The 13,961-nt window shown below is 40.4% G+C and overlaps 1 long non-coding RNA gene across 15 annotated transcripts in view; it reads right to left on the bottom strand.

Moving 5' to 3' along the window:
- LOC147356934 (uncharacterized) overlaps positions 1 to 13,961 on the bottom strand; it is a 514,461-nt gene that overhangs the window by 484,565 nt on the left and 15,935 nt on the right. For 4 of the 15 annotated variants that reach the window (XR_015143646.1, XR_015143647.1, XR_015143645.1 and 1 more), the window contains exon 2: positions 6,130 to 6,282. The exons of 10 other annotated variants lie outside the window; for them this stretch is intronic. This is a non-coding gene — a long non-coding RNA (uncharacterized LOC147356934). Of the gene's footprint in view, positions 1 to 3,736; positions 4,569 to 6,129; positions 6,283 to 13,961 lie in introns of those variants that run through there. One more of the 15 variants, XR_015143643.1, reaches the window with a different exon arrangement.

The raw sequence follows: 13,961 nt of genomic DNA, 5'->3' as shown, positions 1-13,961 counted from the left end.
TTTTCACTTTTCACTTTCATACATTGGAGAAGGAAATGGCAACCCACTCCAGTGTTATTGCCTGGAGAATCCCAGGGATGGGGGAGCCTGGTGGGCTGCTGTCTATGGGGTCGCACAGAGTCGGACATGACTGAAGCAACTTAGCAGCAGCAGCAGCAGCAGCAGTAGAGATAGCATTTGAGCCCAGTCCTGAGTTCACCCACAGGCAGTTTAACCCCTATGCTTCCCAAAGCAAGGCCACATTACGCAAACAAGGCAAGTTACCAAGTCAGTTCTCCTAACCGGCATTCTAACAGTAATTTCTTTCCTGTGTGAAGACCATTCCAAATCCAGGGCACACCCATATTTGTGATGGATCTAGCAGCCCTCCATCAGAGTACAGGAAAAAAATTCAAATTGCTGGGGCTCATTCAAAATATGTGACGTTGCAGATTATATGTTGAATAATTAGTAAGATAGAATGAAAGGCGATTCGACCTTAACATGTTTCTCCTTCTCAAGTTTTCACTTTAGATGTAATTATCTCTTTTCAGGGAAAAATGATTTCTGAAGAATGCTCGGATTGCGTGCATGTGAAAAGTCAGCCTCAGTCACCCTCTACCGTCACTGTTACGGGCAACATCGTCAGGTTCCCTTAACAACCAGGAACAGCAAGCACCCTCCACCAGGAGTAGGTCTGGTTTCTGTTCTCTCTCTGCTGTACTGACCTGCTTCTCAGTGAACTCAGGGAGCACCTCTCTGAGGAGAGCTGTTCAAATCTGCAAAATGGAATGAGCCTCACACAGTCTATTTTGAAAAGGAGAGATTTAAAGATCAAGGAAAAATAAATCTGCACAGTTTGGTGGAAAAATAAGTTGCTAGAAGCTTACAAATATAAAGAAGTCCTATCTTAAAATCAGCAGCTCAGAGCTGTAAGGGCATTCTTATCATCTCCATACCCATGCACACTGTCTCTGTCAAGAAATTAACTGAGCTGCTTTTAAGAGACATGAAATCTCGCCTATTTTAGTGCAATCGAATTTTAAGTCTTTCTCGCATGCTATTGTTAAACTGCTTTTCCAATTTTCTGTAATTTTCTCTTTGCTTCTACTGAAAGTATAAGAACTTGCTTCAATTCAAAATATAAGCTATATAAAAGTAGGGATTTTTGTTGCTTTCTATTTGCTGACGTATCTTAGCAATTAGAGAGGCATCTGCCACTTGGTAACTCAAAAATATTGCTGAACTAACTGAGCAAAGTGTGATATAATTTAGTGCTAATTTCCAAAGAAAATTCCAGTACATGTGTATCATACTGCACTACAGATACAGTGCTGGGTGAGTTCTATACACAGTTTCATGTAAGTATTACACAGTATTAAGAAGAAAGTAACTTTCAGGAAGAAAAAAAAAGATTACTTCTTTTTTTTACTTCCATGTTTATAACTTCAAAAGTCACTTTTTATGAACTGAAATAATTAGTAACTAAAATAACTGCCATTTATGGAATATTCCAAAGTAGATGATTTTACAAATCTTTACAGTCAACACATCTAGAAGGCATCATTCTTATTTTAAAGATGAGGAAATCAAGACATAATGAAGAGCTTAGAGACAACGACCAATAAATCCCTATCGCTCATTCTGGCATCAACCTAGCACTTTCGGCATCACTCAGTCCCCCAGGTCACCTCTTCCATCTGCTATAATGACCTTTCCACTTGTCTCTCTTCAAGTCAATGTGAGGCCTGGGAATACGACGAACTCACTGAATTTTTCTTTTAAAACAAATGGTTGTATCCAGTCTGTGAGAACCCTCAAACAATTAAGATTATGATCCATGCCATTCTAGTGGGATAAAAAAATCATGAAAGAGTATTCAGGGACTTCTCTGGTAGTCCAGTGGACAAGAATCCGCCTGCCAAGGCAGAGGACACAGGTTCCATCCCTGGTCCGGGAAGGTCTCACATGCCTCAGAGCAACTCAGTCCTGGTGCTACAGCAATTGAAGCCCATGCACCTAGAGCCCACGCTCTGGAACAAGAGAAGCCACTGCAATGAGAAGGCCATGCACCGCAAGAAAGGGGACCCCTGCTCACAGCAACCAGAGAAAGCCTGAGTGCAACAACAGAGACCCAGCACAAGCAAAAATAAGTAAATAAACACAATTTTTCTAAAAGAGTATTTGGGCGCTTCCCTTGTGGCTCAGCTGGTAAAGAATCTGCCCGCAATGTGAGAGACCAGGGTTTGATTCCTGGGTTGGGAAGATCCCCTGGAGAAGGGAAAGGCTAGCCACTCCAGTATTCTGGCCTGGAGAATTCCATGGACTGTGTGGTCCATGGGGTCGCAAAGAGTCAGACACAACTGAGCAGCTTTCACTTTCACTTTCTTTCAAGAGAGTATCCAGGACTTCCTCAAATATAGGGCAGCTTACAAAGTAAAAGGGCTCTGGGATCAAACACATTTCAAAGATGATGAAACAACTCCATTTCTGAGCAGGACCTCTCTGCACCATTGTTTAATATGTTACATAAGTCCTTTGGGGTTTCCCTGGTGCCTCGGTGGTAAAGAATCCACCTGCCAATGCAGGAGACTTGGGTTCATGCCCTGGAGGAAGAAATGGCACCCCACTCCAGTATTCTTGCCTGGGAAATCCCATGGACAGAGGAGCCTGGTGGGCTGCAGTCCATGGGATCACCAAGAGTCGGACATGACTTAGCGACTACACAATAATTCCTGTAAAAACTTAACCAGCTTTTCTCCAAATTTATTTTACTAGAGATACTCCTTTAGAGTAGGCATCATTTAGGTTAGTATATGATACATACCGGAGAAGGCAATGGCACCCCAGGCAGCCAGTACTCTTGCCTGGAAAATCCATGGACAGAGGAGCCTGGTAGGCTGCAGTCCATGGGGTCGCTAAGAGTCGAACACGACTGAGTGACTTCACTTTCACTTTTCACTTTCATGCACTGGAGAAGGAAATGGCAACCCACTCCAGTGTTCTTGCCTGGAGAATCCCAGGGATGGGGAAGCCTGGTGGGCTGCCGTCTCTGGGGTCCCACAGAGTCGGACACGACTGAAGCGACTTAGCAGCAGCAGCAGCATGATACATACCAGTGTCTAGCTACATATTTGTAGTAATTTTTTTTAATCCAGAAATGTTCTTCCCCCATAAGAGGTATCAACCAAACACTGAGTGACAAAATGAAAGGGGGTCTTGTCACTTCTCTGGTATTTTAATAACTGGAGTCTAAACATCACTGCATAATTTTTAAATGTCTTGTGTGAATATGAAGTTTTTAAAAAATAAAACAATGAAAAATAAGCTCTTGAGTTTAACACTAGAGGAAACAATTCATTAGAATCTTAATATAGTATCTGAAAAACTAGCTCTCTGGAAACACTTGCAATGCTAATAAATTTCCTTCTTAAAACTTGAATTAAATATATAAAGGTAATATGTTCCTGCTGAGAAATAATTTCCTAATGAGTGACTAAGTCATAGAACCTATTTAGCAGAGTTATTACAGTTGTTACTAATAAAATTGGCCTCTCCTTTAAATGTGGAGAAGCTGCAATAGTTCCAATACCCATTATACATTATCCCTAAATTACATATTGAAACTTGGCGGAATTATGCCAAGATGTAATCAGAAGGAATCATGAGGTGAGCAATTTTCAGAAGCTCAATTTAATTCAACATCTTTTTAACTGTATCTTCCAAAATAATACTTACAAAAAGCAATTGGTTTGATTGAAGGGGGAAACCTTACTGCTTCATCGATCACCATCTTCCATACTTGTTTGGATGGTACTGTACATGATACGCTTTGTAGCAATCCAATCATGAAGACAACAGCACCACAGATATTTCTTTAATAGGAATAGATATATCTAGCAGAAGCAGTATAAAAAGTCAAAGGGCTTTCTTTCTAGAACTCACGGTCACAGAATACATACGAGTATCTCTGCTTTTCACGGCAATTAGTGCATCGGCTGGTCAGAGAGATTACTGGCTGTTGAGTAGAAGAACAAAGGATTGAATATCCAAAAGTTTGTCCCTTACAACCTCTATGACATGAGGCAAGATGCTTAGCTGATATTCCTTCTTTACATCTAAAACAAGAATTCTGAGCTATCTTTACAGAATTACGGAGAGAATTAAATGGTATACATAGATATCACCCACACAACACCATATATACCATATACGAGTATTTTATTCCAGGATATCTTTACAAGAATGTCTGTAGAGCAAATAGCCTTGAAAAAATAGAGTATTTCCCTCTGGGATGGAGGGCAAATTTGTCTCCCAGTGCACATAATAAGAACACAGCCTCGCTTCGGGGCAAAGGATGGATGGGTTTTTCAGCAGCCCCTTACAACACGGGGAGTGTCCTAAGCTCGGTGCTCTTGAGAGGGGACAGACACACCACACAGCGTCCCTGGGTCTGTTCCGTGTCATCACCCCCGCCTCCTGGAAGTGGAGGGCAGGGGGATCCCAGGCACAGGTGATCCTCAGACCTCTTGCTGCAGCCTGAGTGGTGACATCCTTTCTCTCTCTGCCGGCAGCCTTGCGTATACATTCTGCACATAAGAAACGGTGGCAGGCTACTTATTTCCTCTAAGAAGGGTGGTGTTTCAGCCCCTTCAGTTCTTGACACCCAGCACAAACACAGGCACTTAACACAGAAAGGTCTTATTCCACACTGTTTTAAATTGTCCTTTTTTTTTTAATATTGGCATGTAACAAGTGAAGATATCAGTGACCTCACTTCATGTGTAAACTGTATATTGTCAGGGAAGCATCTGTGAAATGAACACTAGTCAAAGTCAAAGGAGTCAAAGTCACTCAGTCATGTCCGACTCTTACGGCCCCATGCACTGTAGCCCACTAGGCTCCTCTGTCCATGGGATCTCCAGGCAAGAATACTGGAGTGGGATGCCATTTCCTCCTCCAGGGGATCTTCCCAACCCAGAGATCAAACCCTCACCTCTAACGTCTCCTGCGTTGGCAGGCAGGTTCTTACCGCAGGAAACAGCAGAATCCCCCTCTTAATTCTCAATCTGTCTCACAGTCTGGAGTAGAGATTCGCATTAGAGCATACTAAGTCTTTCATTAAAGTGGAGGTGATAATGGTCCACTAATCAGAATGGCCATCATTAAAAAGTCTACAAATAACAAATGCTGGAGAGGGTGTGGAGAAATGGGAACCCTCCTACACTGTTGGTGGGAATGTAAATTGGTGCAGCACTGTGGAAAAAGTATGAGGTTCCCCAGAAAACTAAAAACAGACCTACCATATGATCCAGCAATCCTACTCCTGGGTATATATCCAGACAAAACTAATTCAAAAAGATACACGCACCCCTATGTTCACTGCAGCACTGTATACAATAGCCAAGACAGGGAAACCACCTAAAAGGCTGTCCAGCAACAGATGAATGGAGAAAGACGTGCTACCGCACCACAGAAAAGAATGAAATAACACCATTGGCAGCAACATGGATGAAATTAGATTATCATACAAAGTGAAGTAAATCAGACACAAAGAAACATATGATATCACTTATGTGGAATCCAAAATATGACACAAACGAAACTATCCACAAAAGAGAAAAAGAGTCACAGACACAGAGGATTGACTGGATTGCCAAGGGGGAGGGAGGTGGGAGAGGGGTGAATCGGGAGTTTGGGTTTAGCAGATGCCATCTATTATATATATATAAAACGGGTAAACAAGGTCCTATTGTATAGCACAGGAAACTAGATTCAATATCCCGTGATAAGCCATAATGGAAAAGAAAATATCTGTATGCCACAGTCATTCTGCTGCACAACAGTAATTAACACATCATTGTAAATCAACCAAACGTCAACAACAAAAACGCATAAGTGATGCTGCTCTTTCATGCCTTTGGCATGAACCAGAATAGGATTGGGCTACACTGGACCCAGTGCAGGAGAAGGAGAAGGCACTGGCACCCCACTCCAGTACTCTTGCCTGGAAAATCCCATGGACGGAGGAGCCTGGTAGGCTGCAGTCCATGGGGTCGCTAGGAGTCAGACATGACTGAGCGACTTCATTTTCACTTTTCACTTTCATGCATTGGAGAAGGAAATGGCAACCCACTCCAGTGTTCTTACCTGGAGAATCCCAGGGACGGGGAAGCCTGGTGGGCTGTTGTCTATGGGGTCGCACAGAGTCGGACACGACTGAAGCGACTTAGCAGCAGCAGCAGAACTGGACCCAGGTACAAAAGGAGCAGGAGGCACATCCTGCTGTCCATCACGGTCTACCTACAAAATAAAGCTGCCTCTTTAAACCTCAATTCTCACCTACTGCCCTTTCCCCGAAGCGTTAGAAAAACTGTAAGATCCAAAGATAACTTGGAAGATAATGTATTTGAATTTTTCTCCAAACTAAACTTGAGGGAGTCACCAGTGAAACTTAATTTCTTATGAATAAGTCACAAGTTCAGCATCAACGTGACTCTTCCTTCATTTGGATCTCTAGACTGTGTGCCTTCATATGGGTGTGTGTGCTCATTACAGAATCTTTGTAACAATCATTTAACGCTGACCTTGCCTTTCTGAAGGACCTTTCACTAGTCTTATCTGAAACAAAGGAAGATAAATTGGAGGAACTAGCAAACTCTTTATTGAAAAGGAGCTGCTTTGAAGAGCAGCAAAATCAGTTTGACTCATTAGCAGTCTTTCTCTCCACATGCTTTTTCTAAAAAGTCACAGTAAACTCATTTGTTTTTTTTTTTTTTAACCTGGGGTGGTTTTCTTTTTTGCAAGTAACTGATTTGGAAATGGATAATATTTCAGCCAATCAAAATGAGAGGGGATTTCCAGAAATGAATTCCTGATTCTTGTATGATAAGTTAAAAGACGCTGAGAAAAGGTCCCTTTTCTTTCCAGTTGTAGTCACATCTGCCTGCGATGCTGAGCACAACTACAGCATCTTGAGATCATGAATTAGTGAGTAAAATTCACAGACAAAGGATGTCAAAGCAGAAATGGGGAAAAGTCTGGGTCCTTGGCTATTAAATCAACCAAACTGCCTGACCAATGAAGTTTTCATAACATATATTTCTTTTTGTTTATGCCAGTTTGAGTTTTCCAGCTGAAAATATCACTAACAATATGCTATCCAGGGCCTCCCTGATGTCCGATTATATTCAGCCAACCTACAAATTTTCAGTGTTATAGAGAATACTGAGATGGAAGTTGATTAGAAAATAGCAAAGGTTTACTTCAATTCTAAGGTTCTCTTAAGCTATAATTTTATGCATATCATATCACTGTTTTTAATGAGTGGAGTTAACTTTATAAAAGAAAAGAGAAAACTATCTTATTGAGTATATATCACATCAATCCTAACTATTCGTTGGAAGGACTAATGCTGAAGCTCCAACACTGTGGCCATCTGATGCAAAGAGTCGATTCATTGGAAAAGGCCCTGATGCTGGGAAAGAGTGAAGGCAGGAGGAGAATGGAGCTACAGAGGATGATATGGTTGGATGGCATCACCGACTCAATGGACATGAGTTTGAGCAAATTCAGGGAGATAGTAGAGGACAAGGAAGCCTGGCATGCTGCAGTCCACGGGGTCACAAAAAGTCAGACACAACTGAACAACTGAACAACAACAATATAAGGCGGCAGGCGTCCGATTCCGGGCTTTTGATTCTGCACCGGAACATCAGACAAGACGGTGAGTTTTGCCATTTGCTTCCCATCCTGCAGCTGTGGAACTACAAAAGCATTCCTGGTCTTCTCGATTAAATTGTGAGGAGAAAATATAACCTGCCAATGATGGTCATTTCTGTATTTACTGCCACGTCTGAAGAGTTAGTGAGAGCACTGTCTGAAGAGACGGGTGAGCTGAGCTTATCTCTACCTCCTGCCAGGTCTTCCCAATCCTCAGCCTACACCACGGCTACAGAATGGGCAAGAAAATCTCAAAGCAACAAATAAAACTGTGGTGGAGAGTTACAGGATGGGAAAAAACAATAATTAGCCCAAATAAAAAATGGTGTGCAGTGCTGACCTATATTAATATTACAACCAGCCTGCAGGGTAAAATTAAGTCTAAATATTAGTAAGTTGGATGAGGATTTCTCTGAAATGTATTTTCCACATAGTATGTGATGTGGTAACTCCTCCATGGACCTATAAAAAATGAAAAATGCTAATTATTCTGTACTTCAAAATCATAAATAGAAAAGACGGGCATTAAAATTACATTTAGAACTTGCATTCACTTTGAGTTTAAAAAAATGACAACACATTGTAAATGCTTTATTTAAAGAAAAACGAGATAGATACCCCCTGGAGAATCCCAGGGATGGGGGAGCCTGGTGGGCTGCCATCTATGGGGTTGCACAGAGGCGGACACAACTGAAGCGACTTAGCAGCAGCAGCAGCAGAGCACTTTGCTCTGCATTGTGATGCTTGTCAGTGAGTGCTAGGCTATCCTGCATTTTGGCACTTAGTTATACTTTGTCCTCTTTTATCATCCAGATGTCCAGTTTGTGTATGTCTTGTTTTGCTAAATATTGTAAACTATTTGATAATAGTCAATGACAAACATAATTTAAAAAAAACAACTCGGACTTAGCACAACAAGAAAAAGAACTCTACAATTATGTAAAGTTTAAAAATAAAATAAAATTTAAAAAAAAAACCTTTACCTGAAAACAAACAAACAAAAAAAAGAACTCTGCAATGCATAAGGACTCTATTAAATGTTTTCTTACAGTTATGTTTAAAGTTAACACTAACCTATATTTTCTACTAATACTATCCCAGGCAATGAGAGGGCTTCCCTGATAGCCCAGAACTTCCAGATGTTCAAGCTGGATTTAGAAAAGGCACAGGAACCAGAGATCAAATTGCCAACAGCCGTGGGATCATCAAAACAGCAAGAGAGTTCCAGAAAAACTATACCAAAGCCTTTGACTGTGTGGATCACAACAAACTGTGGAATATTCTTAAAGAGATGTGAATACCAGATCACCTGACCTGCCTCCTGAGAAATCTGTATGCAGGTCAAGAAGCAACAGTTAGAATTAGATATGGAACAACAGACTGGTTCCAAATCGGGAAAGGAGTACATTAAGGCTGTATATTGTCACCCTGCTGATTTAACTTATATGCAGAGTACATCATGCAAAATGCCAGGCTGGATGAAGCACAAGCTGGAATCAAGATTGCTGGAAGAAATATCAATAACCTCATGTACGCAGATGACACCACCCTTATGGCAGAAAGCAAAGAAAAACTAAAGAGCCTCTTGATGAAAGTGAAAGAGAAGAGTGAAAAAGTTGGCTTAAAACTCAACATTCAGAAAACTAAGATCATGGCATCCGGTCCCATCACTTCATGGCAAATAGATGGGGAAACAATGCGAACAGTGACAGACTTTATTTTGGGGGACTTCAAAATCACTATAGCCATTAAATTAAAAGATGCTTGCTCCTAGGAAAAAAAGCTATGACCACCATAGAGAGCATATTAAAAAGCAGAGACATTACTTTGCCAACAAAGGGCCATCTAGTCAAAGCTATGGTTTTTCCAGTAGTCATGTATGGATGCAAGAGTTGGACTATAAAGAAAGCTGAGCGCCGAAGAATTGATGCTTTTGAACTGTGGTGTTGGAGGATACTCTTGAGAGTCCCTTGGACAACAAGGATATCCAACCAGTCAATCCTAAAGGAAATCAGTCCTGAATGTTCATTGGAAGGACTGATGCTGAAGCTGAAACTCCAATACTTTGGCCACCTGATACGAAGAACCAACTCACTGGAAAAGACCCTGATGCTGGGAAAGACTGAAGGCAGGAGGAGAAGGGGATGACAGAGGATGAGATGGTTGGATGGCATCACCAACTCAGGGACATGAGTTTAAGAAAGCTTCAGGAGTTGCTGATGGACAGGGAAGCCTGGCATGCTGCAGTCCATGGGGCCACGACTGAGTGACTGAACTGACTGAGGCAATGAGACAACGTAGTTTGCTAAAAACAAGAGTCACTCTATTTTCACTTTTAAGGAACCTTCATATTGTTCTCTACAGTGACTGTACCAATTTACATTCCCACCAACAGTGTGGGAAGGTTTGCTTTTCTCCACACCCTTTCTAGCATTTATAGTTTGTGGATTTTTTGATGATGGCCATTCTGAATAAAAATAGAGCTGCCATATGATCCTGCAATCCCCACTCCTGGGCATATACCCAGAGAAAAATATGACCCAAAAGAATACCCCAATCTTCATAGCAGCATTATTTATAATAGCCAAGATATGGAAGCAACCTAAAAGTCTATCGACAGATGAATGGATAAAGATGTGATATATACACACAGTGGAATGCTACTCAGTCATTTAAAAGAATGAAATAATGCTTTTGCAGCAACATGGATGATCCTACAGATTGTCTTATTGAACGAAGTCAAAGAGAATGATAAATATTACATGGTATCACTTGTATGTGGAATCTTTAAAACAATGATACAAATGAAAATATTTACAAAACAGACTCACAGACTTAGAGAATAAATTTATGGTTGAGGCGGAAGGGATAATTAGGGAGTTTCTAACTGACATGCACACATTGCTATATTTAAAATGGATAACCAACAAGAACCTGCTGTATAGCACAGGGAACTCTGTTCAATATTATGTAACAACTTAAATGGGAAAAGAATTTGAAAAAGAATAGATACATGTATATGTATAACTGCATCACTTTGATGTACATCTGAAACTAACACAACAGTGTTAATCACCCACATGCCAATATAAAAAGGTTTTTTTTTTTTTTAAAGTCAATTACTGATGCTTGTTCACATTTTCATTTGCAGTGAGTTTCTTTTTTTAAAAAACATGAATGTCTGAGGCTAATGGACAGAAACAAGCATTATCAATAAATCAACCAGCAGTGGAGTATTAGCTGAGTATCTACTACATTTTCTGCATTGAATGGATACTCAATATCCCCTTAATTGATATTATGTTGTTTATTTCTGCCAACTGTCATCAGCTATTGATTTTTTTCATTTCCTTTATTTTTTCTGATAAGGAAATAATGACATTTCATTGCTTAAATTTAGAAGCAGTATAAAGTAAGATAAAGTGCTGATGTTAAATGTAAGCTTCAGGTTTGAGAACTGTCAAAAATGGTATGAATAAATTGCCACTGGGGAATTCACCTTTCAGTTGTGTGGCAGAGCTAATTGATGGAGAAAATATTCTGGTAGACTTCATCCTACTTGTGTTGCATATCACGTTTGCTATGATAGGCTCAAAGTTCAACTGTATTTGAATATTTGTACTTCAAAAATTAAGTTCATAAATTCAGTTCAATAGATAAAATACGAGCCATTAAATGTGTAGTCACTGACATTTAAATGAGGGCATGGTGGCAGAATCTTTTCTTTTTCATGATTTCATGATTAGGGAAAGCTACTGAACTGATCACTTTAAAGTACAGTTTAAAATTCACGAATTGGCTTATTTACATGTTAAAAGGCTAGGGAGTCAGAGCTCATGCTGCTGCTGCTAAGTCGCTTCAGTCGTATCCGACTCTGTGCGACCCCATAGCCGGCAGCCCACCAGGCTCCCCCGTCCCTAGGATTCTCCAGGCAAGAACACTGGAGTGGGTTGCCATTTCCTTCTCCAATGCATGAAAGTGAAAAGTGAAAGTGAAAGTGAAGTCGTGTCCGACTCCTAGCAAACCCCTAGCACCTTCCAAAGACAGAAGAGTCTGTGATGTCTTAGAAACACTTAGACCACTGTGCTAACAACTTGATACACAGGCCAAAGGAATACTGATTAAAGCAGCAGGAGAGGAGCAGGAAGAAGAGAAAGTTAGTACTTGTTAATAAGCTTTGTGGAGCTGAATGTGGAAGTGGACAGCCTTGGTGCTAGTATAGCGCCCCCTGGTGGCACCTTCCTGTCTATAGTTTGGATGAAGGGCAGTTAGGCAGGTGTCAGCTGACAAAGGCACCAAGCATATGTTCATAGAAACAGTCTTTAAAGGTAATCACTTCATGGGAAAAGATGGGGAAACAGTGGAAACAGTGTCAGACTTTATTTTTCTGGGCTCAAAAATCACTGCAGATGGTGACTGCAGCCATGAAATTAAAAGACACTTACTCCTTGGAAGGAAAGTTATGAACAACCTAGATAGCATATTCAAAAGCAGAGACATTACTTTGCCAACAAAGGTTCGTCTAGTCAAGGCTATGGTTTTTCCTGTGGTCATGTATGGATGTGAGAGTTGGACTGTGAAGAAGGCTGAGTGCCAAAGAATTGATGCTTTTGAACTGTGGTGTTGGAGAAGACTCTTGAGAGTCCCTTGGACTGCGAGGAGATCCAACCAGTCCATTCTGAAGGAGATCAGCCCTGGGATTTCTTTGGAGGGAATGATGCTAAAGCTGAAACTCCAGTACTTTGGCCACCTCATGCAAAGAGTTGACTCATTGGAAAAGACTCTGATTCTGGGAGGGATTGGGGGCAGGAGGAGAAGGGGATGACTGAGGATGGGATGACTGGATGGCATCACTGACTCGATGGACATGAGTCTCAGTGAACTCCGGGAGTTGGTGATGGACAGGGAGGCCTGGCGTGCTGCAATTCATGGGGTCGCAAAGAGTCGGACACGACTGAGTGACTGATCTGATCTGATCTGATCTGAGTAGCTTTCAAAGTACCTTTTTCTTCCTGAATTCAGCACTAAAAACAAGTAAATAACTTTGATCTGGCCTCAAATTGTAACCCTGAAAACTCTTAGTAGGAGGAAATTTGTCCTCTTTGTGAAAACTTTAAGCTTGTAGGAAAGAAGTTCATGCAATAATTGTAAATAAGTTCATAGTGTATAATTTTTTGCTATCTTTCTTAAAAAACTAAAATTTTTCTAGTATAAAGTTACTAGATGTAAGACAATATAGATTTTTTATTATTACAGCTTCATTTTTAAAAAATCAACAACAGTTTACAAGTTTGCCCATGGGCTCAAGTTTAATTTGTAAAATGCACTTCAAATTAAGTCCTTATTTAAAGGGATATATATATATTTCAAAAGTGTTAAGCCGCTAAAGCTCTGTTTCTATTTTGAATCGATATTAAATACAGTTTAAGAAACTCAAAAAGTTAGCTATTTAACAACCCAAAGCAAATGAGTTCTTTGGTCTTATAAATTTGGGGAAACTTAAGATATGAAATCTAATGCCGTGTACTTTTTATGAAAACCTGCCACCCAGTGGACATTTTATGCCAAGGCAGCGTCTTACTTAGTGCTTTTATGGACAAGATGCTTTTAAACCTGTCTTTAACAGTTATATTCTAAATGTCTAGTTTAGAATAAACCTAATAGCTAGTTACCTAGAACCCATTAACCCTATAGCTAGTTAAATGCAAAATGGTAGGGAAAAAAAAAACCTCTAAGGCTTAAAATTTGAATATAAAGTAATTCTGTGATCATAAATGTTTATATATGTTATCAATACAATTTGACAACCAGTTCAGTGTTAACAATCCCATTATAATCAAAATGTTTAAGTAAAACCTATAGCCGTATGTGTCAGTTTCCTTACTGTAAAAACAGGTATTATCAATAGTATGTACCTCACTGCTGGTATAAGGAAAAGAGAGTCAATATAAGTTAAGCTCTTAGAACTGTAATTAGCACAGAATTGCTCAATTGTCACTAGTTCCATTAGGTCAATGATTTTCACAGGCCCTCATCGGGCCTAATCAGGATTTCCTGAGAAACTCTCAAGTTAAAGCAATTTCCTTCCCTCAAGATCCCCCACAACCTCTAGTGGTTCAAGCTGCCATCTCCCTTCCTTCCTTCTCCTAGACTCATATACTGAATCAATCCACCCAAAGCTCTTTACTGATTAAAAGAATGATTTTTAAAAATTGGGTTGATCCATGTGTATCACTGCAAACAACTTGCTCAGAAGCCCA

The sequence above is a fragment of the Bos grunniens genome, chromosome 16 (genome assembly GCF_055505025.1).
Source record: "Bos grunniens cultivar Pamir isolate PY7600 chromosome 16, Bosgru_T2T1.0, whole genome shotgun sequence".
Classification (NCBI taxonomy): domain Eukaryota; kingdom Metazoa; phylum Chordata; class Mammalia; order Artiodactyla; family Bovidae; genus Bos; species Bos grunniens.
The sequence above is the reverse complement of the archived record's forward strand: the minus strand, read 5'-3'. Positions and strand labels throughout refer to the sequence as shown.